The following is a 24,118-nucleotide window of genomic DNA, read 5'->3' on the forward strand; positions in this document are numbered from 1 at the left end:
TACATGTCACTGTCAGTTGCTAAGTTGTATCTGATTCTTTTGTGGTCCATGGACTGTAGCCTGCCAGGATCTTCTGACCATGGGATTTCCCAGATGAGAATAGTGGGGTGGGTTGCTATTTCCTCCTCCAGGGGATCTTCCCAACCCAGGGACTGAACCTGCATCTCCTGCATTGGTAGGTAGGTTCTTTACCACTGAGTCACCAGGGAAGCCCAATGGACTACCAAATATTGTTGAAAAGATTCATTCAGGTAGGATTTATTAATCTAAACTCACAGCAGATGAAGACCGCAGAGAGAAGGAGGTTGTCAGATACCAGAACTAGCTTAACTTGATGGTGGTGGTGGTGGTTTAGTCGCTAAGTCGTGCCTGTGCCTGACTCTTATGACCCTACGTACAGTAGCCCGCCAGGCTCCTCCATCCATGGGATTCTCCAGGCAAGAATACTGGAGTGGGTTGCCATTTCCTTCTCCAGGGGATCTTCCCAACTCAGGAATCGAAACTGGGTCTCCTGCATTGCAGGCAGATTCTTTACTAACTGAGCTATGAGGGAAGCAAACAAATCAGTTGACAAAACCATGGCAACTCTGTGTTCCAAAAAAAAAAAATGTTTTAGATATAAAATATATTAAAAGCAACTACTCTGGGCTGTCCTCTCTCCTGCCACTATTTTATAAGGTGACGCCATAGGCTACCATCAATGGGTCATTAAGCCACTCTCTTGTAAGCCAGCATGAGTTTGAGGACCATTGAGCATGGTAAATTTGCCCTTCTGCACCAGAATTAAATAAATACCGACACTGAATAACACGGCAGTGATCTCCCCACGTCTCTGCTGGAGTAGTTAATAGCCCTTGGAATGTCTCATTTCCTCCTTGACATGGTGTGCTCTGAACGACAGCAACCCATTTGGAGGGCTGTGCAAAACAAAACAGGCACACGCTCGTTCAACACTTAATGGTAAATTGAGGGTCGTCTTCTTTTTTTTTTTTATTTTAGTTTATCGCTGTCAATGTTTTTAATAGTTAACTCGTTTATGCAAAAGGTATCAAAGATCTGCTCAATTTACAAATGTAGCACAAAAGACTCACCTGCTAGAGGTTAAACACAGCAGTCCTTTTTAAAAATATATTTTTTATTTATTTGTCTCTCGAGTTGTTTTTGAAATTTGTAATAGGTTGCCAACACGGACATAGAGATTTTATATGGCAATACAGATTCTTTTGGAAAGAAGTTTGGCAACACTAGACTTGAATTTTGTAAGGAGTCTGTAGAGAAGACACATTAAGTTTCTCCAGTTCTTCATAGACCCAAAGGTTCTGCTCCCTAGCGATGTCTGTGTGTGTTAGTCGCTCAGTCGTGTCCGACTCTTTGCGATCCCATGAACTGTAGCCTGCCAGGCTCCTCTGTCCATGGGATTCTCTAGGCAAGAATACTGTACTCGAATGAGTTGCCATTTCCTTCTCCCGGGGTGCTTCCCAACCCAGGGATTCAGCCCGGGACTCCCACGTTGCAGCACCCAATCCAATTAATGTCTTTTATACCTTCTTGTTGCCTTTACCCAGCCTAAGCCCTTGCTACTCAGTGTGGTCCATGGACGAGTAGCATCAGCATCACTCAGGAGCTTATTTGACATGCAGCATCCAGACCGCAGCACCCAGAGTGCAGCACCCAGAGCGCAGCACCCAGAGGGCAGTACCCAGACCGCAGCATCTAGACCACAGTATCCAGACTGCAGCATCCCAGACCACAGCACCCAGACGGCAGCATCCCAGGCCGCATGCGTTTAACCAGATCCTTGGGTGAACCAAGTGCCTTTTAGAGACTTGGATGGAAGCCATAGATTGCTTCCCTCTGAGGGTTTCGTCGGCTTCTGCTGCCTCTGGTGTTTATTTTAGTCTCGCCCCCACCTTCCTCCTCCATTTACTTTGCTCTTTGAATTTAACACTTGCACTGATACACTCTGTTCTGCTCTGGTCTCGCCTCACTCTCTGCAGATGTTCAGCGGACACTGGTATCTGAGCCCAGACACTCTCATCTGTACATTGCAGTGCTCGTGAAGTGAGCATGGTTGGGACCTCCCTGGTGGTCCTGTGGTTGAGAATCCCCCTGCCAGTGCTGGGGACACGGGCTCCAGCCTGGTCTGGGAGGAGCCCACGTGCCACTGAGCCCATGCGCCACCACGACTGAGCCCAGTGCTCCCAGCCAGAGAAGCCCCACGAGAGGCTCTCGCGCCAGAACCGCTAGAGAAAGCCAGTGCGCAGCAGAGGCCCAGTGCAACCGAAAGGAAAATAAATTATAAAAGCAAAGTGAAACGAACAAGTTTTTCTATTTAGAATTGCAGGGTATCTGGCTTGAAGGGGACGTTATGAAGGTCATGAAGTCACAGGCTTCCAAGAGTCAGCTGACTGATGGCCTGCAAAAGATATGTCCCTATCCTAAGCCCTGGAAGTGGTTATGTGATCTCACATGGAAAATAAAAGGATCTTTGCTGACGTAATTATCAAAGCTAGGTAGCTAGATGATAGACAGATATTGACAGATGAAAAGAGTACACGTGTGCTCAGCGGCTCAGTTGTGTCTGACTCTTTTCTACCCCATGGACTGTATCCCGCCAGGCTCCTCTGTCCATGGGATTCTCCAGGCAAGAAGACTGGAGTGGGTTGCCATTTCCTCCTCCAGGGGATCTTCCTGACCCAGGGATCGAACCCTGGTCTCCTGCATTGCAGGCAGGTTCTGAGCTGCATGGGAAGCTGAGAGAGAGTGAGAGAGAGACGTGTTAAACATGTTAGGCCTGTTGGATATGTTGAACATGGAGGCTTAGAGGCCCCAAACCCACTGAATGAGGGACTGCCCTTTAACAAGACTGCCAAGTGATTCACATACAGATTAAAGCATGAGAAGCCAGGCCCTAAACAATTTCAATTAGCAACCTTGCCAGTGTCTTCTTGATCCCGTGTTTGTGTTACCAGGACTTGTAAAGCCTCCCTTCTCCTCTGTCTCGCCTGTCTGTGAGATAATGCTAGAAGGAACACAAATTCCAGGAGACTAAAGACACCCAGATTCTAACCCAGAGGGTGAAGCCCCTCAACGCCTTATAAGACACTCTGAGAACAAAGGCAGATAATGTGCCAATGAGCTGTTTGAGGCAGAGAAAGGCAGGGTTGTTAATGCCTTCACGTCCCTTTGTATTACCACCCAGGCAAAGGGTGCTTATTATAATGTTTACCTGCAAAGGGCTTCCATATGACAATTGAAAGCAGCAAAGAGCACAAAATTGCTACTGAATATTTGAATATAAAAATTCTCACCTAGGACTCAAAATAATAGCCTATTAGAATATGCTGGGAGGATGGAAATTTACACAAAGTGGACAATTAAAGAAACGCACCTGCCGATCCTAAACTCAGATGTGCCAGCCCCGCACAGCAGTGCCTGCAGCAGAAGGCTTCACTGCCTCCAGCTCTTCCCCAGGCTGGCGCTGCCCGCTTTTCCTGGGTAACGGAGCCTCGGATCTAACAGGAGAGCGGAGTGAAGGAGTTCTAGACCATCCGCAGATCTTCTGACAGCAGAAAGGAGGCAACAACGGGTAGATTAGAGTGAATTTGAATTTCCTCCCAAGGGAGAATTTGGGAGGCATTTTTGAAGTCAAAATATTCATGGTGTGTGAAGTAGAACACTTCTATTTGATTCTATCTAGAGACATAAAAGGTAAACCTGAGCAAATATTGGAAGAGATTCAGTACAGCAAAAATAAGAGAATTTTCAAAAGGACACCCAACCACTTAGGTAATCCATGGCATGATGGAGACATGGAGGACAAAAAAAAAAAAAAAAAAAATGGTGGAGACACAAAAGTAAAAGAAGGGCGGCTCCCCTGGAGGCTCAGTGGCAAAGAATCCGCTTGCCAAGGCAGGAGACACGGGTTCAATCTTCGATCCAGGAAGACCCACATGCCGCCAGAGAGCAATTAAGCCCATTTGCCGCAACTTCTGAACCTGTGCTCTAGAGCCTGTGCGCCACAGCTGAAGCCCACCTGCTCAGAGCCCATGCTCCACACCAGGAGAAGCCACCGCAATGAGACACTGGCACACAACTGGAGAGGCTGTGCAGCTGGAGGAAAGCCCGCAGGGAAGACCCAGCATGGCCAAAAATAAATACAATTACAAAAGAAGGGAATTGAATAGCTTTGTACCTACCACACTTCATATGATCTCATTTATCCTTATAAAAATGGTCACGATGGATAAATATTATCTCTGTTTTCTAGGAGAGAAAATTGAGACTGAGAGACTGATCAAGTCACACAAAGAACAGGTTGTGCAGGAAAATAAGTAAACAGCACATGTTTCTAGAGACACGATTAGTTTATCATTGAGATATGGAGATAATATCTTTAGCAGAATTCAAGTGTATTTGTGCTATTCAAAACAATTACAATGCCCTACATATTCTATGTAAGAAATCGTATTGACTTACAGCTCAGTGGTAAAGAATCCACTTGCAACGCAGAAGTAGGAGACATGGGTTCGATCCCTGAGTCAGGAATATCCCCTGGAGAAGGAAATGGCAACCCACTTCAATACTCATGCCTGGAAAATCTCGTGGACAGAGGAGCCTGGCGGGCTGCAGTCCATGGGGTGACAAAGAGTCGGACAGCACTTAGTGACAAAAGTGAATAACAGGGTTATATCAGAGGGTTTCCAATTCCTCAGGAGCCTGGGAATAAGCATGGATCCAGAAACATGGAAGTGAAGGGAGCTGTTAAAATTGGCAGAAGCAAATGATCTGCTCCACATAATTAAGTCTCACTCATTTTGTCAGCAACTTGGATGGAATGACCGTTTCTGGGCAGCACTGGTAGGCGGTAGGGATGCGAAGGTGATTAAAAGGAAGTCTTCAGTCTTGAGGGCTTCTCCTAAGGCCGCGAGGCGGAGGTGATCAGACATTATAATTCAGTGTGAAAAGTGCTGTAGGGCAGATAAGAAGCAGACAGCACACAGACAGAAAGAACAAAAGGAGAATCAGTCAGAGCATCAGGCTTGCTTGCTGTGGGAATTCAGGCAGCCAGAACAATGGAGGTTTATCCCGTCTGCGAATAAGGCCAAATACTGTGGAATATAAATGAAAGAACACGCCGGGGAAAGAGAGCAGTGCTCCATATGGAAACAGTCATGCCCGTGTCCTATACATTTCTGCTTCCAGTCTGAACGCTGCAAGTTCTCATCATTATTTGGTTCGCAGCTCCCTTTGGGCATGTAATCATCTTGGCTGTTATATATCAGCAGCTTTCTAATTGGTCTCCCCGTATCCATTCTGGCCCAACTCCAAGGCAGTCATCACACCAAAGGCTTTTTTTTTTGCAATGCAAATTAGATCAAGTCACCTACCCCTCTCACTGCTTTAAAACTTCAATATCTTCTCATTTCTCTTAGAATATTGTGAGATCTTTAGCACAGCCTGAAAGCCTGCAAAGCCCCACCTGGTCTATAGCCCCATCCGCCCCTCTGTCTTCCCTTCTCCAGCTGCAACTCTGTTCCCAGGGCTTGGATCCTGACAGGTCCCTCCAGCAGAAGTCTCTGCATGTCTGTTTCTTGGCTACGAAAGTCTCTATATAACTGCATCAGCAAGTTGACTTTTTCTTGTTGTCTTTCCTGAGAAGTGTGTGTTACTCATGGTTAAAAATAAACTATTTTTTTATAATAACAAGTAGTAGAGCTGAGGGCCCAAGTTTGTGTTTCTGAAAACACAAAACCAGAGTTTCCATCTTGGCTCTGCCATTTACCAGCTGTGTAACTTTGAACTCAGTTTCTTCATGGCTAAAGACCAATACCTGCTCCTAGAATAATTAAAAAGCTCAGATAAATAATACATGTAAAATATTTTTCCATGATAGGTCTGATGCAGAATTTATTCTCTCTCAGTGAACATTTTTTTTCCCTTCAGCATACGCTCTTCTCGTAATTTTTTTCCCTGCATCTGTTAATGTTTGCAATTTTTCTACGACATGTCTGATGCTGCTAGTTAGATGCTCAGCCATGTTTTGCAGCCCCATGGACTGTAGCCCCTCAGGCTCCTCTGTCCATGGGATTTCCCAGGCAAGATTACTGGAGTGGGTTGCCATTTCCTTCTCCAGGGGATTTTCCCAAACCAGGGGCCACACCCACATCTCCTGTGTCTCCTGCATTGCAGGCGGATTCTTTACCACTGAGCCACCAGGGGAGTTTGATGACCACGTGGAGTGGATCTAATTTTATGCACCTGCTTGTTCACAGAGTGAGATGTTGGTTTAAGGACTGATGTCCTGTTTTAATTCTAGGGGAAAATGGCAATTTTTCTAAAAAATGCATTGTTTCTTTACCACTCTCTCCATCATTTTTTTTTAATTCTATTATTTATGTTGAAAAAAGGTTCTCCGTGGAACACTACCTTGTTTAGAAGAGTGGGTTAATGTTTTCTAAAGGTCTAAACAGTAACAATGTCAGAGGCTCCTTCAACCATGTCAGCCCTGCCGTTCAGCATACAATCACCATAGACAACAGGCAGAGTGCAGGCGCGGTATGTTCCGGTGAAACTGGAGGTTGGATTGTGCCGAAGACTGCAGTCTGCTGACCCCTGACTTTGAGCATGCTCTTCTGTGTTATCTGCCTGCCAACGGAGGAGACCCAAGAGACACAGGTTCAATGCCTGTGTTGGGAAGATCCCCTGGAGGAGGGCACGGCATCCCACTCCAGTATTCTTGCCTGGGAAATCCCAAGGACAGAGGAGCCTGGTGGGCTACGGTCCACGGGGTCCCAGAGAGTCGGCCATGACTGAGTGGCTGAGCGCGGCTCAGCAGCTCTGCAGACTGTGAGGAACAGTGATGGGAAAGAATTCCTGTGCCTGGTGTACTGGTTTAATATGATTTCAGATCTACTTGTTTATGACTTAAGTTGTTTTAATCCACTTATTTATGACAAAGACAACACAAAATAAGTGAAATAAGAAGCTGCTCTTTGAAGTAAAGTTGATTTCAGAACGAGAGGAGTTTTGTCAGGGTGGTTGACAAGTAGTCCAGTTCTGGAGGCGTCTTGACAGGAGCAGGTGGAGGCATAGCCGTGGAAAGGTAACGGAATGTGCACACGGGGACGTGTGAGGAGTGTCCGGGAATGTGCATCTTGGCAAAAATCACCCTTGACATGGCCCTGGGGAGATCCCGAGACACTTCTCCTGTGGTGGCGAGGTCACTCTTGGCAGGTGGAGACGTTAGACCGATCAGCAGCTTCAGGAAGAGAAAGGACCTCTGCACCTGCCTTACGGGGGAACCTCATAGGCACTGGCTTTGCAGTGGTTCCTGGAGTGATAACCCCCAGAGCAGCCTGCTCTGCAGGCCAGCATGGCGCCTGGTTCCCTAGCAGCCAAGGTCTAAGAACAAGGGACCTTCCTTCCTGCACAGGCCGCTGCGAGTCCACTCTCGGTTGGTCAAAACCTCTGTCCCTATACCAACTCCTGCAAAGGTGCACCTCGAGCTAAATCTGGACTCTTTTCCTTTCATCTTCCCTTGCCTGAACCAACAAGGCAATCAATTTATCATTTATTTGGAGTATGCTGTTTCTCTGTTGGCTTATTAAGAGACTTTATCTGCTATTAGCTTGTAAAATTCTTATGAAACTTGCTGTGAACTTATGTTAAAAAAGCTGTTGGCAAAGACAAACTCAGTCTCTAAGCATAATTTGCCATCCCTGAAACAGAGTATCCACAGATATGAGAAAGTCTGATTCAGATTTAAAACCTCAAATCTACACATGTATACCTGTGGCAGATTCATTTTGATATTTGGCAAAACTAATACAATTATGTAAAGTTTAAAAATAAAATAAAATTTAAAAAAAAGGAAAAAAAAACCCTCTTTTGCATTGTCTATTTGTAAATTTATTTCAACATGCCTTTAACTCAGTATAAATTTATCCTTCTTTAACTTCTTCAAAATAGTTATAACATCTTACAGATTTCCTCATCAATAACGAGCTGAATCCAGTCTTTAACTTGTGTTCATTTTGCATCTGTATGAAAATCATGAGTTCGTCTTTAAAACAAAACACCCTCTAACGCATGCTGGAGCCTCTCAGCCTTCATGACACCTTACTGGCCTTTCGTAATTTTCTTCTGTACTGTAGAATCTTAATATTATACTGGTCAAATTCTTTAACAATATCCGTTCTATATTCCAGCTATTTAATGAATGCCTTATTTAAATGATGCTGCTTCTCACTGCTAAGGTTTCTATTTGATTGTCACTTTTTTATTTCATTGCTGCTTGTTCTTCTTTTATAGTTTCTTATAGATTTATAGTTCCTTGTGGATGTGGTTTCTGTACTTATTTCTTTGAGTTTCTAAAATATGTCGTAAAAACATAAGCTCCATCAACGCGGGGCACTGTACGCTGTGCGTGTCACACACTCAAGGGCCAGCAGCTGCCTTACACTAGGGTTTTCCAGACGACTTTAAGTGTTCTAATTGTTTATTTTGCAGCTTCCTTGGCACTAGATAACTTTATGTGCTTGGTTTGTAAACCATTCTGACTTAGCACATCTGTGCTTACTGGACACGCATACAAAAGCTTTGAATGGAATAGATTACTTTCTTTTTATATTTTTCACTATTTATCTGTGGTCTCTCTCTCCCTCCTTCTCTTTCTCTCTCACATACACACCCACACAACTTTTTGTTTACTTCTTGACTGAATCCTCTGTTTCAAGAATACACAGAACTATACAAAAAAGATGTAATGTCCCAGATAACCACAATTGTGTGATCACTCACCTAGGGCCAGATATCCTGGAATATGAAGTTAAGTGGGCCTTAGGAAGCATCACTATGAACAAAGCTAGTGGAGATGATGGAATTCCAGCTGAGATATTTCAAATCCTAAAAGATGATGCTGTGAAAGTGCTGCACTCAGTATGCAAACAAATTTGGAAAATGCAGCAGTGGCCACAGGACTGGAAAAGGTCAGTTTTCATTTCAATCCCCAAAAAAGGCAATGCCAAAGAATGCTCAAACTACTGCACAATTGCACTCATCTCACACACTAGTAAAGTAATGCTCAAAATTCTCCAAGCCAGGCTTCAACAGTACATGAACTGAGAACTTCCAGATGTTCAAGCTGGTTTTAGAAAAGGCAGAGGAACCAGAGATCAAATTGCCAGCATCTGTTGGATCATCAAAAAAGCAAGAGAGTTCCATAAAAACATCTGCTTTATTGATTATGCCAAAGCCTTTGACTGTATGGATCACAACAAACTGTGTACAATTCTTAAAGGGATGGGAATACCAGACCACCTGACCTGCCTCCTGAGAAATCTGTATGCAGGTCAGGAAGCAACAGTTAGAACCAAACATGGAACAACAGACCGGTTCCAAATTGGGAAAGGAGTACGTCAAGGCTGTGTATTGTCACCCCGTTTATTTAAATCCTATGCAGAGTACATCATGAGAAACGCCAAGCTGGATGAAGCACAAGCTAGAATCAAGATTGCAGGGAGAAATATCAGTAACCTCAGATATGCAGATGACACCACCCTTATGACAGAAAGCGAAGAACTAAAGAGCCTCTTGATGAAAGTGAAAGAGGAGAGTGAGAATGGTGGCTTAAAACTCAACATTCAGAAAACTAAGATCATGGCATCCGGTCCCATCACTTCATGGCAAACAGATGGGGAAACAGTGGAAACAGTGACAGACTTTATTTTTTTGGGCTCCAAAATCACTGCAGCTGGTGACTGCAGCCATGAAATTAAAAGATGCCTGCTCCTTGGAAGAAAAGTTACGACCAACCTAGACAGCATATTAAAAAGGAGAGACATTACTTCGCTAACAAAGTCCATCTAGTCAAAGCTATGGTTTTTCCAGTGGTCATGTATGGATGTGAGAGTTGGACTATAAAGAAAGCTGAGTGCTGAAGAATTGATGTTTTTGAACTGTGGTGTTGGAGAAGACTCTTGAGAGTCCTTTGGACTGCAAGGAGATCCAACCAGTGCATCCTAAAGGAAATCAGTCCTGAATATTCATTGGAAGGACTGATGCTGAAGCTGAAACTCCAATACTTTGGCCACCTGATGCAAAGAACTGATTCCTTAGAAAAGATCCTGATGCTGGGAAAGATTGAAGGCAGGAGAAGGGAACGACAGATGATGAGATGGTTGGATGGCATCACCAACTCAATGAACGTGAGTTTGAGTAAGCTCCAGGAGTTGGTGATGGACAGGGAGGCCTGGTGTGCTGCAGTCCATGGGGTTTGCAAAGAGTCAGAGACAACTAAGTGACTGAATTTCCAGTCTAGTATTGGTCTTTCAATAGCAATTTGAGACTCTGCATCTGTAGAGACAATGAGGATATTCCATATCCAACCACTGAGTTGGAAAGATTTTGTTCTTGGTTTCAAGGCTGAGTCTGCAGCCTCATATTTCCCTAGGTCTTCAGCTTTCTGAATGTCTTAGCCCCTGGTATCAATCCGTGCAGTTTCTCTTTCAGTTTCTTCCCCGAGTATCCCCAACCCAGCCTAGCTCTTGCCTCCAAACAGTGCTGAGTTCTCTGACTCAATTGGGGTTTTCCAGATGGCTCAGTGGGTAAAGAATCTGCCTGCCAATTCAAGAGACTTAAGAGACATGGGTTTGATACCTGGGCTGGGAAGATCCCCTGGAGGAGGAAATGGCAACCTACTCCAGTGTTCTTGCCTGGAGAATCCCATAAATAGAGAAGCCTGGTGGGATACAGTCCATAGCGTCACAGAGATGGATACGACTGAAGCAGCTGAGCTGGTGCGCACACTGACTCAGTTACCCATAGGCAACATCCTACCAGCGGGCTGCCTGCTTCCAGACCAGCAGCGTAGCTTGAAAAAGGTGTAACCTGTTCCCAAGCACAGCCACGTCCCCTCAGTGCTTCCTATTTGTTATTTCATCTGCCGCTGCTATGCTTTTGCAGCTGAGACACTAAGTCAAGTATGAAAACATCTGATCATCGTGACTGCAGTTGTGTTATTGTTTACATTGCATAAGATGATTCATTTAAACGCTGAAAAACAAAAGGAAGCAAAATCTTGCATCTGTAACTCTTGAATTTGATGAGTCGGTTAGATACTTGGCAAGATGTAAATAAATAGAAATAATGTAAACTATTGGATGAAAGGGACTTTGATAATTAATTTTTTAAAAACCTCTGGAAAAGATTAATGAATGTTGCACTAATTCCCACAGCTGATAAGGTTTTGCTGCCACTTCAAAAAATGCGATGGGAAAACATTAAACAGTTCAAAAGCACTCCAAAAATAGTTTTAACCCTTGCATTGTTTCCCAGAAACTTGCAGTTCGAAAGAAAACTCACTAGTCTGGCCTATGTGCTTGAGCTATGCCATCTACCCCCTGCAAGCTAAGTCTCTTCAGTCCTGTCTGATTCTTTGTGACCCCATGGACTGCAGCCCGCCAGGCTCCTGTGTCCATGGGATTCTCCAGACAAGAGTACTAGAGTGGGTTGCTGTGCCCTCCTCCAGGGGATCTTCCCGACCCAGGGATGAAACCCGTGTCCCTTCCGTCCCCTGCACTGGCAGGCGGGCTCTTCACCACTAGCACCACCTGGGAAGCCCTGCGGCTGCTGCGAAGTCGCTTCAGTCGTGTCCGACCCTGTGCGACCCCATAGACCGAAGCCCAACAGGCTCTGCCATCCCTGGGATTCTAAAGGCAAGAACACTGGAGTGGGTTGCCATTTCCTTCTCCATTGCGTGAAAGTGAAAAGTGAAAGTGAAGCCGCTCAGTCGCGACTGACTCGTAGTGACCCCATGGACTGCAGCCCACCAGGCTCCTCCATCCATGGGATTTTCTAGGCAAGAGTACTGGAGTGGCTTGCCATTGCCTTCTCCAAAAGCCCTGCTATCTACCATCACATAATGAGATGACATCTCAGGGTTTCCCTGGTGGCACAGTGGTAAGGAATCACCTGCCAATGCTGACGACAGGTGTTTGATCCCTGGCCTGGAAGATCCCACATACCACTGAGCAACAAAGGACCACGACCACTGAGCCTGCTCTCCAGAGCCGTCAAGCCACAGCTGCGGAGGTCACGAGCCGTGACTGCTGAAGCCCACGCGCCCTAGAGCCTGTGCTCACAGTTAGGGAAGCCACCACAACAAGAAGCCTGGGTGCTGCAACAAAGAACAGCCCCTGCTCACGGCAGCCAGAGAAATCCGGAGCCGAGCAACAAAGACCCAGCACAGCCATAAATAGATAAAGTCCACACACACGCTCTTAAAAAAAGACAACATCTCAATTTAAAGGAGATCCATATAAAGAGACACGAAATTGAGTACTTAATGTGTGTGAGTGTGCAATGATTCCTTTCAAATACATTTAGCACGTCAGCACTCACTGGGGATATTCACCAAGACTGAAGTTTGAGTCTTGAAGCCTTAGCACACACAGGATCCACAGACATCCTCCTCCTGCGCTGTCCAGTGATTCCTTGTGCATCTTTTGCTTTTTTCTCATCAGAAATTAGGGTCAATCATTTTGACCTGGAGGTCATCCAGTGGTTAAGACTCTGAGCTTCCACTGCAGGGGGCAGGGGTTCGACCCCTGGTTGAGGACTAAACTCCTGCATGCTTCACAGTGGGGCTACAAACTTTAAAAAATAACAGCAAAAGGGGTCACATATATTGGTGATTTTCACATTGGTCAAGATCAGTTAGGTTGGTTGTATCAGGCGATTCTGACTCCCAGGGCACATTTGACAAAGAGACACTTGACCTGGAGACATTTCTGGTTATCATAATGGGAAGGAGAGGCCGTTGGTATCCAGCGCATAAGACAAGCCCTGCCACAGAGATTTATCTGGCTCAAAATCTCAGCTGGGCAGAGGTTGAAACACTCTGGGATAAGTTTAATAATCTTATTTGAGAGATGTTTAATAAATTTATGTGTAATTTCATACATATAAATGTGGGTTTCCATGGTGGCTCAAATGGTAAAGAATCTGCCTGCTAATGCAGGAGACTTGTGTTCCATCCCTGGGTTGGAACAATCCCCTAGAGAAGGGAATGGCAACCCACTGCAGTATTCTTGCCCAGAGAATTCCACAGACAGAGGAGTCTGCGGGCTACAGCCCACAGGTTTGCAAAGAGTCAGACACAACTTTGTGACTAGCACTTATATATTTATGAAAGTGAAAGTGAAGTCGCTCAGTCATGTCTGACTCTGCGACGCTGTGGACTGTAGCCCACCAGGCTCCTCAGTCCATGGGATTCTCCAGGCAAGAATACTGGAGTGGGTTGCCATTTCCTTCTCCAGGGGATCTTCCCCACCGAAGGATCGAACCTGGGTCTCCCGCATTGCAGGCAGACGCTTTAACCTCTGAGCCAGCAGGGAGGCCCCATAAATATGCACATATTTAAAAATTCCTGTATGTCGCCTCACTGTGTGCGTATGTGTGAGAGTGCTGTATACTGCAGGAAACCATGATATGGTTTCAGGGAGAATTTCCTGCCATGGGTCCTGGTTCTTTCACTGGAGCTTCCTATGTTCAAAATACCATCCTGCACATGTTCTAATTAGTTCACTGACCCTTCATAACAACCTTTGCAGGTGGGTAACATTATTATTCTCACACTGTAGATAAAAAAATAAAACAACTAAGATTCAGAGAGGTTACGTAGCTTCCTTTGGTCACAGAGCTAGTAAGTTGGAGGTTCATGATTATCACTCAGAGAGTGTAAATGACCTGAACCACTTCTTAATATCGCCTGATCGCTGAGCCCCAAAGACCTTTCAGAGCCTTTCCACTGGGACCTCCATGAGCCCTTCCGTCTTCCCTCTGTGAAAGGCCAGCTCACACGCTGATTTGCACTTAACCAGCGGTGAAGCCGAGTTGTTAAGGCTTCAGGAGGGAATGAAGGTGCAGGTCAAAGCCACTGAGATGAATGCTAATGAGAAGAGCAAACGGATAAAACGGATTTAAAAAAAAAAAAAAACGATTTCCAAGTCCCTACCAGGTGCCCAAGCAGATAAAGCCAGGTCGCAGGGATGTTTTCTGCCAGGGATGAGCAGGAGGTTCCCCCAAGCCCCGGTCTCAGCCTAGGGTGTTTCTTACAGCAAAGTTGAGCAAGGCTTTGGTTCATAGTGTCTGGATTTCACTGCAGGATCCAGGAATGCCCAGGAAACACTTTGAAAAAGGCAGACTCAGGCCATGATCAGAAGAATCTTATTATCCAAGTTGCAACATGCAAATATCTTCTTTGCATTCTGCTTTCTGCAAACAGAGTTGGAAAAAATAAGCAGGGGAAAATGAGGAGGAACAAAAACCAAAAAAAGCCACACGATTCATGCTTCACAAAGTCCTGTAGGTTATTACCATGTTTTAAATTGTGAGTTGCAAACACAAGCTGTTCTTAAACAAGAACAAAAAGAAAAAGCAGATGGTTTCTTTTTACGTCCTGTGAAACTTTTCCTGAGTGTAAGCGTATGTTCCCTTCTCCCCAGCTGGCATTCCCCATGCAAATGATCCGTTTTCTGTCATTTTGAGAAAAATTCTTGACTCCCCCACCCTCCATCCCAAATGCCAAAATACCTAGAAATGAGAGCAGGGAGAGAAATCGCAAAAATATTTTTATCTCACATGTCCTTGAGACTCCAAAGACCATACACCTGCATAGAAACACAACTGGCGTAAGGCAGGTGTCACCGTGATCTTATTTTTACCTTTATTTTTTTTATGTGATGTATGTTTATTTCAACAAACATCTTTATCGACGATCAGTTGCTTTTGCTGTGTACGACCCAGTGGAAAGAAAGTGAGATTTGCAGTTATATAGATTTCTGGATTATATAGATTCTTGGATTCAAATTCCAGCTCAGCAGCTTATTAAATAAATACATCCTTGAGAAATTTATTTAAAGTGACTTCTCTGTGACTCAGTTTTTTTTTTCACTTACAAAGTGGAGTGAGTCAAATCTGCCTTTTCAGGGAATATTTCGAAGATGAATTTCAGTTTGAGAGACACTGCACAGACTCGTGTTTGCCTCCCTGGCATAAATACTAGGAGTGAGTGATGGCACTTTCTTCATAGAATTATTTGAGGAAGAAATAAGACAGTGTATTATTCATACAACGTTCTAAGTCTAAATAAATGGTAGTTATTATTGAGCTGTTATTGCTTTATTGGTATTTATTGGTATTATTAACCTGGAAAAGTATATGAGGACCCAAAGAATCTTGAATGTTCTTCAGTTTTACTCATGTATCAGCTCTGTTTTAAAACAATTTCCCACAATATTCACTGACATTCTGGCTCAGGTGGATAGCAATTGCATTAGCTTCACAACAGATCTTAGCAGCGGAAAGTGGGTCTTCCTAGATACACTCAAGCTTTCCCTGTGCCTTAAGAGTTTTAGGAAGAGGAAATTCTAATTTTCCTGATCAGTTTTGTTTTATAGCCAAGATGTACTTGATCTGCATGCATGCGTGCCTTCAGTCCTGTTTGACTCTTTTGCGACCCCCTGGACTGTAGCAGCCAGGCTCCTCTGTCCATGGGATTCTCCAGGCAAGAATACTGGAGTGGGTTCCATGCCCTCCTCCAGGGGAGCTTCCCAACCCAGGGATGGAACTCAAGTCTCTTACGTCTCCTGCTTTGGCAGATGGGTTCTTTCCACTAGTGCCACCCGGGAAGCCCATTCTTGATTTAGTAGTAGGCATTTATCCCAAACTTAGTGACTTAAAAGAAAAAAAAAAGGACGTTTAAGTCATGCAGTTTCTGAGGTCAGGCCTCCAGGAACAGCAGAGCTGGGTGGTTCCGGTTTGGAGTCTCTAAGAAAACTGCAGCCAATTGTCACTGGGTCTGTGGTCGTCCAAAGGCTTGACTGGGGTAGGGGTAGGGTTAGGGTTAGGGTCAGAACGTCTGACATGGTTCACTCAGGCAGCTCTTGGCTTGAACAAGCAGGGAGACACTGAGAGGGGGCGGTGAGAGGGAAAGCAAGGACGGAGTCTCCCCCAGCTCACTCTCGGGTGTGGCATGTGACTGTGTGTGCTCGGTCACTCAGTCGTGTCTGACTCTTGGGACCCCATGGACTGCAGCCCGCCAGGCTTCCCTGTCCATGGGATTCTCCAGGCAAGAATACTGTTGTGGGCTGCCATGCCCTCCTCTGGGGATCATCCTGACCCAGGGATGGGCCCGTTCTCTTGTGTCTCTTGTATTGGAAGGACGTGGTCTTTATCACCAGTGGCCCCCGGGAAGCCCACACTACCACCTCTCCGGGCTTCTGTCGCTCACACACCAAACCTGGCATAATGAGGGTGTGAACCCAGACACTGGGACACTGCAGACTGGCTGCCACAGTACCCAGCCCCGAAACTTATCCTGAACAGGCAAGTGTGGTAGGTGAGCGTGGCAGGCAGCGCCACCTCCCACCAAGGAATTCACAGGCTCTTCACTCACTGAATACCAAGCTTAACTTCACTCCCCTCCAAGAAGCCTTCCCGACAAGCCGTATTTCCAATCGTCTCCTTCCTATTCATGCTGACAGCATCTGTTCGCACCTCTCTGCTTGCACAATGTCATATTACTCAATTTTTATTTCACAAAAGCTAGTCTAGTCATCATGAGGGCAAATGTGATGTCAAATTTATTTTTGGATTCTTTAAAATTCCTCACATGTGCTAAGTACATGGAGTCAGTACCAATTCCACCCCACTCTGTGAGCTTTCCAATGAATAGGCCTGAATGACAAATGTTCCAGGCTGCATTGCCCTAAAGCTCTCGAAGGGCTTCCCTGGTGGCTCAGATGGTGAAGAATCCACCCAAAATGTGGGAGAGGTGGGTTTAATCCCTGGATTGGAAAGATCCCTAGAGGAGGGCATGGCAGCCCACAACAGTATTCTTGCCTGGAGAATCCCATAGACAGAGGAGCCTGGTGGGCTACAGTCCACGGGGTCCCAAAAGTTGGACACTACTGATCTAATAAGCACAGCACACAGCTCTCTAAAATCCTCAGTCCTTACACTAGTTCCATCTTGGCCATTGATGGTTTTGTCGCGAAGTCGCAGCAATGACATTAAAAGACACTTAGTCCTTGGAAGGCAAGTTATGACCAACCTAGACAGCATATTAAAAAGCAGAGACATTACTTTGCCAACAAAGGTCCGTCTAGTCAAAGCTATGGTTTTTCCTGTGGTCATGTATGGATGTGAGAGTTGGACTATAAAGAAAGCTAAGCGCCGAAGAATTGATGCTTTTGAACTGTGGTGTTGGAGAAGACTCTTGAGAGTCCCTTGAACTGCCAGGAAATGCAACCAGTCCATCCTAAAGGAGATCAGTTGTGGGTGTTCATTGGAAGGACTGATGTTAAGGCTGAAAGTCCAATACTTTGGCCACCTGATGCGAAGAGCGGACTCATTGGAAAAGACCCTGATGCTGGAAAAGATTGAGGGCAGGAAGAGAAGGGGATGACAGAGGATGAGATGGTTGGATGGCATCATCAACTCAATGGACATGGGTTTGGGTGGACTCCAGGAGTTGGTGATGGACAGGGAGGCCTGGCGTGCTGCTGCTGGGGTTGCAAAGAGTCGGACATGACTGAGAGACTGAACTGAACTGAACCGTGTCTGACTGGTGGTCTAGTGGTTGAGAATCCATCTTCCAAGGCAGGGGAAGCAGGTGTGACCCCTGGTTGGGGAACTAAGAGCCCCCGTGCTGCAGAGCAGCTGAGCTCGGGTGCCATAGTTGGAGTGCCAGTGCGCTGCACCAGCGGGCCCTGACTGCCGTGGCTAAGACTTGACACAGCCAAATAAACACATTTTTAAAAAGTGTCTTTGATGGTGAGTCTTGAGCCTAGCAGACCTTTCAGTTAACAAAGACTAGTTTCCCCAGTCAAATTGAAAAGACAGCCCACAGACTGGGAGAAAATATTTGCAGATGATGTGACTGACAAGAGATCGGTCTCCAAAATTTACAAACAGCACATGATGCTTAACAGCCTCAGAGCAAACAAACCAATCAACAAACGGGCAGAAAACCTAAATAGACATTTCTCCAAAGAAGACACACAGCTGGCCAAGAAGCACGTGAGAAGATGTTCAACGTCACCAATATTAGAAAAATGCAACTCAAAACCACAATGAGATATCACCTCACACCAGGTAGAATGGCCATCATCAAAAATCCACAAACAATAAATGCTGGAGAAGGTGTGGAGAAAAGGGAATGCTCTTGCTCTGTTGGTGGGAATGTACATTGGTAGAGCCACTGTGGAGGACAGTATGGAAGTTCCTTAAAAAAATAAAAATAGAGCTACCATATAACCCTGCAGTCCCACCTCGGGCATATATCCACAGGAAAACACGATCCTAAAGGGTACATACACTCCTATGCTCACTGCAGCATTGTTTACAATAGCCAAGACACGGAAGAAACCTGAATGCCCATCGACAGGAATGGATAAAGAAGATGTGGCATATATATACACTGGAATATTACTCAGCTATTAGAAAGAATGAAATAATGCCTTTTGCAGCAACATGGATGGGCCTAGAGAGTGTCATACTGAGTGAAGAAAGTCAGAGGAGAAACCCTAGATGACATCCCTTATAGACTTGGTTCCCCTGTCCTATTTCCTGGCGTTTGCTCAAACTCATGTCTCTTGAGTCGGCGAGGCCATCCAACCATCTCCAGCGAACCAGCTCTTCATTATTAAGTACGTTGATGGGGCTTCCCTGACGTCTAGTGGTTAAGACTTGACTTTCCAACGTAGCAGGCAAGGCTCTGATCCCTGGTTGGGGGCCTAAGCTCCCATATGTCCTGCAACCAAAAAACCAGAATGTGAACAGAAGCGGTACTGTAACAAATTCAACAAAGATGTTATAGAGAAAAAGCACGTAGGGACTTTGCTGGTGGTGCAGTCGATACGAATCCATCGGCCAGTGCATGGGCAGAGGTCCCACCCTGGTCCAGGAAGGTCCCACATGTGGACGAACAACCAAGCCCATGTGACATGAGTATTGAGCCTGTGGGCTGCAAGTACTGATGCCTGAGTGCCCTAGAGAACCACGCTCTGCAACAAGAGAAGGCCCCAGAACGAGCAGCCTCTTTGCCGCAGCTGGTGAGGGCCGCACGCCTGGAGCCTGCTCCACGACAGAAGCCACTGCAGCGAGAAGAACGCAAGGCAACCAGAGAACAGGCCCCGCTCAGGCAGGAACCCCGCTCAGGGAGGAGCCCCTGCCCAGGGAGGAGCCCTGCTCAGGGAGGAGCCCTGCTCAGGGAGGAGGCCAGCTCAGGGAGGAGGCCAGCTCAGGGAGGAACCCTGCTCAGGGAGGAGGCCAGCTCAGGGAGGAGGCTCTGCTCACTGCAACCACAGAAAGCCTGTGCATAGCAACGAAGGTCCTGCAAAGCCAAAAATAAATTAATAAAATAAAATTTAAAATAAATAAATAAAAATTATTATTATTGTATTAATTGTTCCAAAGTTCTAAATAATCAAAGTTGGTTTTTTTTTTTTTTTTTTTTTTTTTTAGCTTTAACCTCTAAAATATGACTGATATCTTCTTTCTACTTTAGGACATATGCTGAGAATTTACCCCTCATTGTGGTCTCAAATCAGTAATTCTTCAAGAGGCTAAAGCCAATGTATTTTGAAAAGAAATGATATTATAATAATAATATAACTTTGTGATCAAATATTCATGTTTTTCTAAACATTTACTGTGCTGTTAAGTTAAATAATTTCCATGCATGGACAAAATAAACCACATGTTCAGCCACAGAAGAAATGGTAAATCAAATATCTGGCTATTTCACAGCATTTTCTTAATGTTCAACACTTGCAGTGTTCTGATTCTTGAATTAATCCCTAGAAGACATTTTGAATTACAGAGTGAAAATTACAGAAAATGCTCTCATGACAGGGAAACACACATTCTAATGGTGTAATTATCAGAGTCCAGAATTCACAAATTACATCTTGTAGTGATGTTTAACTTGTTTAACTAACCTTTCTTTTTATAAAAGCTAATTAACCATCCCTGAGTGACAGTGTTCTCTTTGGAAGATCATGTTTAACCACTTGCATTAAAATTCTATAGTCCTTTCTTCTAACACAAGCAATGTGCATACGATTAAGGCACCTACATGAAAAGTCTATGATCTCAAGAGTTGACATGTTGTCCTAACAATTTATAGCAAATTAATGTGGAACTTGCCTGATGACCACTTCTTAAAGAGTCCCTTAGTTCAACTGTCACAAAGTAGTGAAGATCAAGGCAGTATTCTGAAATGCACATTTATTTTTTTTAAGGGATTTAGTAGATAAAGGACTCCAAGAAACTTATTGTGCAGCAAGTCCCTGATAAGTGTATGATGGTAGAAAGAATGCAATAGTGAAAGGCATGACCAATAGATTCTTCTACCATCAGTTCAGTTAAGCATATATATGTTTTAATTTCATAGTCTTAAAATCTTCTCTTAATGAATTGATGTTGTGAACTTATTAATTGTTATTAGAAGAAATGATAAATTGATTACAGATGAGATTCGTTTTGATATGACCTTGATCTACACATCCACCTCTCACGTAGGGAGTAGTTCAGTTCAGTTCAATTCAGTCGCTCAGTCATGTCCAACTCTTTGCAACCCCATGAATCGCAGCACGCCAGGCCTCCCTGTCCATCACCAACTCCCGGAGTTCACTCAGAATCACGTCCATTGAGTCAGTGATGCCATCCAGCCATCTTATCCTCTGTCGTCCCCTTCTCCTCCTGCCCCCAATCCCTCCCAGCATCAGGGTCTTTTCCAATGAGTCAACTCTTTGCATGAGGTAGTCAAAGTACTGGAGTTTCAGCTTTAGCACCATTCCTTCCAAAGAAATCCCAGGACTGATCTCCTTTAGAATGGACTGGTTGGATCTCCTTGCAGTCCAAGGGACTCTCAAGAGTCTTCTCCAACACCAGAGTTCAAAAGCATCAATTCTTCAGTGCTCAGCTTTCTTCACAGTCCAACTCTCACATCCATACATGACCACTGGAAAAACCATAGCCTTGACTAGACAGACCTTTGTTGGCAAAGTAATGTCTCTGTTTTTCAATATGCTATCTAGGTTGGTCATAACTGTTCTTCCAAGGAGTAAGGAGTAAGCGTCTTTTAATTTCATGGCTGCAGTCACCATCTGCAGTGATTTTGGAGCCCCCCAAAATAAAGTCTGACACTGTTTCCACTGTTTCCCCATATATTTCCCATGAAGTGATGGGACCAGATGCCATGATCTTTGTAGTAGTAGATGTTATAAGAAAAATAGGATTAAGGAGATGAGATAGAGCATAGTACTCAGATTTTGAAATGATACACAATGAGCTTCACATCCTGGTGCTTGCCCTCTTGTGTAACCGTCTTGTCTGGAGTTGACTATGACTTGCGTGAAACTAACATGCCGTTGTGCTTTGCGGCTTGTGGGGTCTTAGTCCCTTGCCTGTGTGCATGCTCAGTCAAGTCCAATTCTTTGTGACCCCATGGACTGTAGCCTGCCAGGCTCCTCTGTCCATGGAATTTTCAAGGCAAGATACTGAAGTAGGTTACCATTTCCTATTCCAGGGGATCTTCTCTACCCAAGGATCAAACCTGTGTCTCTTTCATCTCCTGCATTGGCAGGCAGACTCTTTACCATTCCTCTAGTTAATAGAATATAGCAAAGGTGATGAGAGCTCACTTCTGTGATTAGGTTACAAAAGATAGTAACTTTCTCTTTCCTAACAGACTCTTGATTGCTGTTCCTGAGGAAGCCAGCTGCCACAGTGGAGAAGCCCACAAGGAACTGAGGCCGACGTCCAGTCAATACCCAGGGAGAATGCAATGAGGTCTGTCCAACAACCTACTTGGCATTAAATCTTTCTGGTAGCCGGTGAGGAGGCCTGGAAGTGGATCGTTCCCCAGCTGAGACTTCAGATGAAACCACAGCCCTGGCTGATACACTGACTGGATCCCCATGCGGGACCCAGCCCAGCCTTCCTGAACCACGGAAACTGCAGAGAAATAAACAGGCGCTGCTGTAAGCGGCTAAAGTTGGAGGCAATTTGCTAAACAGCCAGAGACACCAGTCCAGACGGGAACCTTTGAAAGAAACCCTTGAAAAGTACGTTCTTGTTTTCTAAAATCAAACAGTAAAAATAGCACTGGAGAAAAGGCCATGAAGCAGAATACATGAATTAGGAACAAATGGAAGCCAAAAATACCTGAAAGCTTGGCATTTTGGGTGAGAGGAATAAAGAGTTTATGAATACAAGGAACAGGGCCCAGCACTCTTGTGAGCCTTCCACCTGACTTTGATTCTTCTTTCTTCCATCTCTCAACAAACGAGCTGATACATAATCAGGTTTTCTGAAGACCAGATTTCTCTGAGTGGCTCACAGATCCTTAAAGTGCAATGTCCTTTTATGGTTGCCATGGGAGAGGCACAGTCAGGGAGCTTGGGATGGGCCTGGACACAGTGCTGTATTTAAAACAGATTAAAACGGATGACCAGTGAGGACCCACTGTCCAGCACAGGGAGCTCTGCTCAGGGGTATGTGGCAGCTGGACGGGAGGGGAGTTGGGGGGAGAGTGGACGCAGCTGCATGAGAGGCCGGGTCCTTCATGCTCACCTGAAACTGTTACACTGTTAGTTGGCTGTACCCCAATACAAAATAAAAAGTGACACAATTAAAAAAAATGCAGTGTTCCTGATGTGAGTCTATTTAATTAAAAAGTCACCTATTTTATTAACATTTAAAAAACTTAATCCAGAGGTTCATGATTTTTAGGATTTTTCACACCAATTTGAAAAATTGATTGGGACTGATATAATATTGTCAATTTACTGATTCATTTAATAAGGACATGGAAACATTCACCAAAACAATAACATCCTACCATCGTCATTTTATGGAAGAGAATGTTTTTAACAATAAAGGAAAAATACAAAATAAATGATTATGGTTTAAAATTACATATGTTATAGTGTTATAGGTTTTCTCATGTTTTTTTCCTCATCCTGCCATGAAACAGTATAAATTTTTCTATACACGTGAACTTATTTTAGGAACCACTGACTTAGTCTGTACAACTCGATTAGCAACAAGCAGCAGCAATATCCCCAACACCAGATTGGAATAAGATCCGGCTCATAGAAATATCTGATTTATTTTTGCTGCATAAGTATATTCTCATCCTCTTGAATCCTTTCTCCAACCAAGCATGCTCTGCAGAATCCTTTAGCCCATAATTTGCCATCTCAGCCACACAGCCATACTCTCGCAGAGACTCAAATGGATATTCATTGTTATCTAGTCGCTAAGTCATGTCCAGCTTCTTTGAAACCCTGCCAGGTTCCTTGGTTCATGGGGCTTCCCAGGCAAGAATGCTGAAGTGGACTACCATCTCCTCCTCCAGGGGATCTTCCCAGCCAGGGATCGAACCTGGGCCTCCTGCATTGGCAGGCGGGTTCTCTGCCACTGAGCCACAGGGGAAGCCCTTCCTGTGAATTATGGTCTCCCCGCAGGTGGGAGAAAATGGCAGCTATCTATTGAAAGTGCTTAAATATTTGAAGATACAGGTATATAAAACCCAAAACTTGGACTTCCCTCGTGGTTCAGTGGTTAAGAATGCAGGGGACATGGGTTCGATCCTGGGTCTGGGAGATGCCACTTGCTCCAGGGCGTTGGAGCCCGAGCGCCAAACGCCTGAGCCCGCGCCCTAGCGCCTGGGGTCACCAGCAAGAGAAGCCGCCGGCCCCAGGAGCCCACACAGGACACCCAGAGCGTGGGCAGCAGCGAAGACCCAGCACAACCAGAAATAAACAAATAATTAAAAAAAAAAAAACTTGAAGTTATCCCTCTTTTCATTAAAAACAGATACTTAACTGTGGTAAAAAGTGTTACAGCCAGATAGCTGCAAAGTGAGCTTCAAGTATTCAAAAAGATTGAAGAATAACTTAAAAGAGCACCAATGTTCTTGAATATAATTCAAGTTTAAAAGCGCATTCTCCTCCCAGCTAAAATGATCTCAGACTCACGCTCTATCCTTTAATGGGCAGAGGTCCACCCAGCGTCATTCCCCGATGAAGGAAGGAGAACCTGG

General features: G+C 44.9%; 1 long non-coding RNA gene across 1 annotated transcript in view; it reads left to right on the forward strand.

Annotated features, from left to right (window-relative positions):
• The window catches only part of LOC129625152 (uncharacterized), a 66,285-nt gene extending 43,613 nt beyond the window's left edge, over nt 1-22,672 (forward strand). Inside the window, exon 4 of the long non-coding RNA XR_008701286.1 lies at nt 21,761-22,672. This is a non-coding gene — a long non-coding RNA (uncharacterized LOC129625152). The remainder of the gene's footprint in view (nt 1-21,760) is intronic.
• Nucleotides 22,673-24,118: the final 1,446 nt, after the last annotated feature.

This window comes from Bubalus kerabau, chromosome 13 (assembly GCF_029407905.1).
Source record: "Bubalus kerabau isolate K-KA32 ecotype Philippines breed swamp buffalo chromosome 13, PCC_UOA_SB_1v2, whole genome shotgun sequence".
Taxonomy (NCBI): Eukaryota; Metazoa; Chordata; class Mammalia; order Artiodactyla; family Bovidae; genus Bubalus; species Bubalus kerabau.